Source organism: Gossypium arboreum, chromosome 8, assembly GCF_025698485.1.
Source record: "Gossypium arboreum isolate Shixiya-1 chromosome 8, ASM2569848v2, whole genome shotgun sequence".
Taxonomy (NCBI): Eukaryota; Viridiplantae; Streptophyta; class Magnoliopsida; order Malvales; family Malvaceae; genus Gossypium; species Gossypium arboreum.
The window spans coordinates 65,878,327-65,884,339 of NC_069077.1; positions in this window are offsets into that span (position 1 = coordinate 65,878,327).

The window sequence follows — 6,013 nt, forward strand, 5'->3', positions numbered from 1 at the left end:
ATAACTCAAAATATTGGCCAAAATAAAAAATTCAAGCATGGGTTTTGTAGTACTCGAAGCAATGATATCAAAAACGTAGAAATTATCAAAAACTGAGCTAAACACATACCTCAATCAAGCTTGTTCATGGCCGAACTAGGTTTTCCTTTCCTTTTTTTCTTTCTTATTTTTGGTTTCGGTCAAATGAATAAGATGAGCATGGCTTATTATTATTTTATGATATATATATTATATTATAACATATATTAATTTAATGTTTAATTACTTATATAATATAAAACCATGTAATTTATGTCTTATGTCGTCCCACTAATATATTAATGGGATATTTACAACATAAATGCCCTAACTTAAAAAGCCACTAACAATTTGGCCCTTTTGTTTTAAACTATCAAGTTTTCAATTTACGCGATTAAGTCCTTTTATTTAATCGGATACCTAAACGACAAAATTAAATAACGAAAATTTCACAGATATAAATTCACACAAAATAAACACAAAAAATAATTTTTAAATATTTTTTAACTCGGATTCGTGGTCCCGAAACCACCGTTCTGATTAGGGTCTAAATTGGGCTATTATAATCAAAGTACATTAAAGTAAACTTCGTTAACACATTACTTACATATGTACTTACCTCGATACAAAATGATGAAAATGAGCTTAATCCTCGTAAACGTTATTCTTACCCCAATCAAGACCTGAATCACGCTTCTCTTGATCTAAATTAATAAAATTCATTTATTTCATAAGCACCTCAATTTATACACTCAAAATTTCATAATTGGGAAAAATGACTATTTTGCCCCTAGACTTTCACAAAATGACCATTTTACCCCTATGCTCGAAAATTAATTTTTTTATTGAATTTATTCATATTATAAGCCTAGACAAACCCTTTTTACTCTTATAGAAATCCAAAATTTCCACTATTTCACACATTTATCTTTTATTTCTCAATTTATATAAAATTGTCCCTAATAGGGTTTTCATGAGAAATCCCTTCACAAAAGTTGTTTTATTACCCATCTAAGACTCATATTCTTCTGTAAAATTTTAGTTAACAACACACATGCTTTCATGGAAAAACCCTAGACTCTTGTCTATCTTGCAAAATAGTCCCCTCATTTGAATGCTCATGCTTCAAGGGGTCCAAAAATGTAAAAATCATTAAGAGAACTCATGAGAATCACTTACTTGAAAAGGCTTAGAGTTGCTGAAATGTTGAAGCTCAAAAACCCCTCTAATGGCTGAAAATTTCGGTGGTTGGAGAAGAGAATGAAAGGATGATGTCATCTTGTCTTATTTTATTTAATTAAGTCACAAAACCACCTAAACTTTTGACTTTTTGACCAATTTGCTCCCTATGGCCCGCTAAGCTCTTAGGAAAGGGTCTAATTACCCTTGAAAAACCCCAAAATTAAGGTTCATGGCAATTTAACACCTTTAGCTAACAATTTTAGACTTTTGCACTTTATGCGATTTAGCCCTTTTTCGCAATTAAGCAAGCAACCGCTAAAATTAATTCACCAAAATTTTCACGTACTTATCTAATCATGCTACAATACATAATATAATATAAAAAATAATTTCTTCAACCTCGAGCTAGTGGTCCCGAAACCATTGTTTCAACTAGCCCCAAAATTAGGCTGTTACAAACATGGTTGAATTGAACTTAAGATGATTGATTATGGAAATGCACATGTTATATGGAAATATGATATGAAAAGCACATGTTTGTGAAATTTATTACATGATGAGCTCATCTTTATTTTTTTTATATTTACATGATATACATGACTAACAAGTTTCTTGAGATCATATGTGTTAAGGCAAATGGCCATAATGATTTGGATGCATGTTTGTATACTTATTTTGAATGTACATGATTGGTAAGTTAAATTCTTATTATACGAACTTACTAAGCATTTGAAATGCTTACTCGATTTTCTTTTCTCTTTTTTATAGTGCTCAGAAGCTCGTAAAGGTTGGAATCGGTCGGAGCATAATCACACTATCTTTTAACAAGTTATGGTATAAATAGAAAACTTATTTTGGTATAATGGCATTATAGGTTAACTTGGCCAATATTGGCATGTATATGGTTGTTTGTAATCTAGCCATTGGAATGGCTAGTAATGGTATATTTAGTGAATATATATACTTGACGTAATATGGTTAATATATGTGTGCTTGGTATGGTTAGATTGAATTATGGTAAACATATATGTCTTTCAAAAGGTAAGTTTTAATACATATGATTATATATCAGTTATAATGTTAATGTTGGCTTGGTTTTAACATCTTGAATTGGTTGGTATATGTATACAAGTATCAATGTAGGTGCAAGGCAAAATTTGGGTGAGAAATAAGGCTTCGAAATAGCCTTATTTTGTCCACACGTATAGATACATGGGCATGTGTCTCAACCGTGTGACACACTACCATGCGCACAGGCGTGTGGTTTGGCTGTGTATCCTTTGCTTCTTTAAAACTTAGAAACAGAATGCTCAGAATTGGTTACACGGGCAGAGACACGGGTGTGTGTCTTGGCCGTGTCACTCGGCTCAACACATAGGCTCTTGTCTTCGCCGTGTGGATCTTGTACCTAATTTTTAAAAATTAAATAGTCCACACGGCCTAGCACTCGGGCATGTGGCTAGCTGTGTGACCTAAGTCAGCAGCTACCCTAATTTGAACACGGGCTAGGACATGGTCGTCTGCCTCACATCGAATGCCCACACGACCTAAAACATGAGTAGTCTACTGGTACACTAAACATGGGTAGTCCGCTATGACACTAAACACGGTGTAGCTATCAGAACTACAGATATAAGGCAATTTGTCGGGACAATAAACATGAAATAGATCACCATGATCGAGATGGTAGAAATTCACGAAATCCAGGAAAAAGGGTGGATGAAAAATGTAAATATTGACCAAATGATAGTGGGTTAGAGAATTAATAGGAAATCGGTCGAATATGTCAATGGAATTTGAAAAGGAAAGAATCCATCCAATAGTAATAAAAAGAGTTGTAGGGCATATGGGTGGTAACCCGATTAGAACTAGTTACGGGAAAATATGTACAAGTAATGCCTAGTGTTAACAAAAATGAGAGAAAACATATCTGAGGATCGCACTTAATGATCCTCCTTTAAGGGACCACCAGAGGGTGATCAATGAAAATTAGAGAGGGAAAAATAACCAAAAAGAGTATCCCAATAACATATGTGCCTATCACAACTATTCCTCTTAAGGGAAAAGATATTGCTAGTATAACCCCCTTGAGTTAGAGCCATGGGGGAAACCTCATAAAATAAACATGAATGGTGTTAGGATTACATTCTGTTGGATATTGTAGGCCTAAATGGTCCTCTACGAACATATATGTTTCACCTTAAAACCAAGGTATCACGATTAGGGCAAATTATAAGAGAGTAATCCAAATAACATTGCAACCCAAGTGTAGGGTAGAATTAGAAAAGATGAAACAAGGTTAAGACCACTAATACAACATGACACATTTTTATTAGGCCTCATGAGTGGAATATCAGTGTATCTACCGAAACTATGGCATTTAAAAACTAGAGTAAAACTAGAAGGGATAGTCTAGATAAGAACAACATAAGGAAAAATGGGAATCCGCAAGTACAATAGAAGGTTTAGGAATCATCATAGTGCGATGACCAATCATAAACTTGATCGAGTAAAATTTTCTTTCGAATGATGACCTCAGTAGCATCCTGCATAGTCAAACTAGCATAGAATTCTCGAACTAGTTCATAATTGGGAAGTGAATGAGCATCACAAAATTTCCCACTTAAGAGCATTGATTTTTTTTTTATTCGGTAGAGGAAAAACCATCAAATCATTACTCTTCAAGTTAAAACCTTTTTCTGGCATCATAGGTTGATGCTTGAAGGTTGAATCAAATCTCTCTTTCACTTCTTCATCGATCAAAATTGGGTTTTCAGAAGTAGTATTTGAAGATCTAGTTCTTTTGCGAGACATGGTATCTTTTCTTGAAAATTGGCAAAGTTTCTGCACAAGGGGAAAAATAATTCAGCAAAGTGGTAAAGACTTGCTACGACAAAAATCTTACGACGACAAGAATGGTGCAACAGCAACGGCGGTGGTTCAACAATCTTCTTGTAGTGACAGTAGATGGTTTCGGCAAAAAGGGAAGAAAACTAGGGTTTCTTTCGGGATTTGATGTTGACGGCAAAAAAGAGAGATTTTGGGATTTTTTTGCAAATTACTTTGAGGGATATGAAAATTAGTAGAATGGAGAGGGATTTATATAGGGAAGAATTAGGGCAACATGTAGCGAACATTTAGCTACATTAGGGTTACTTGGGCGGCAAGTAATAGGAGTGGCGGCGAAGTGTGGATTTTTTCCTCCTTTTTGCTGTCTTGGGCCTCAAACTCAGACTGTATTTACAAACTTACTCAAAAAAAAAAAAAACTAGATTAGTACTTAGGCCAAATTTGACCCCTTTTATTAACATAAATTTTAAAATTTAAACAGAACAAATGAAACTTAAAATTTTAAATCTTAATTAGGAAATTCTTTCTTGACAAATTACATTAAATTAATTCCCAGGAAAGGTTAGAGGGGTTACAACGGTCCCGTTTAAGTTCCAATCTCCTTAGATAGGATTAATTAAATGTAATAAGTTAAGAAAATAAGTTCTAATTATTTACTTATTTACAAAATGAGCTCATAAAAAATCAAGGGTCTGTTAATTTGAACGAGGATTCAACTCGCTCAACTTCACCCTCCCAATAGTGTTTGAGACGTTGACCATTAAACCTCCATAATTATCTTATAATTTAATAGCTTCATAAGGATAAACTCGGTAGATGATATAGGGTCCTTTCTATCAGAATTTAAGCTTCCCAGGAAATAACTTCAACCTTGAATAAAACAACAAAACCTTTTAACTTTTTTTAAACTCACGAGGTTGTATATGACTATTATGCCATCTTTTTTATCTTTCTTTACACATTTTGGCTTTCCCATAGGAAGACAACCTCTGCTCTTCTAACTCATCAAGTTGTAACATCCTCTCTCCCTAGCTTGCTTAAGATCAAAGTTCAACTGTTTCAAAGTCTAGTGAGCTCTATTCTCTAACTCTAATGGCAAATGACATGCCTTTTCCAAAGACTAACCGATAAGGAGTCATTGCTAACGGTGTCTTAAATGCTGTTTGATAGGCCCATAATGCATCATCGAGCCTTCAAGACCAATCATTTCTACTAGGGCGTACTACCCTTTCAAGGATACCTTTGATTTCACAGTTCACTCTTTCAACTTGCCCATTAGACTAAGGGTGATAGGCAGTATCAATCTTGTGCTTCACATCATATTTTTCAAGTAACCACTTAAGCCATTTGTTCACAAAGTGAGAACCTTCATCACTAATAATAGCTCTTGGTGTCCCAAATCGTGTAAACGCATGCTTATGTAGGAATCACATGACTACCTTAGCATCATTTGTAGGGTATGATTCAGCTTCAACCCACTTGGATATATAGTCCACAACTACTAAGATGTATTTGTTCCCATACAAAGAAAGAAACAGGCCTAAGAAGTCAATGCCCCATACATCAAATAATTCAATCTCCAAAATATTTGTCAAGGGCATCTCATTCCTCCTTGATATATTTCCGGTCCTTTGGCATTTATCACAGTTCTTCACATAAGCATAAGCATCTTTAAATAGTGTAGGACAAAAGAAACCTCATTGCAAAATCTTTGCTGCAGTACGTGAACCACCAAAGTGTCCCCCACATGGAGATGAATGGCAATGATACTGATCTCAGCAATCTCACTTTAGCTACACACTTTCGAATTATGTTATCTGCACACTGTTTAAACAAAAATGGATCCTCCCAAAAATAATACCGACTATCATGAAGGAATTTTTTCCTTTGTTGGTATTTCATTTCTCGAGGAATTATTCCACATGCAAGATAATTGGCAAAATCAACAAACCAAGGTGTTTCA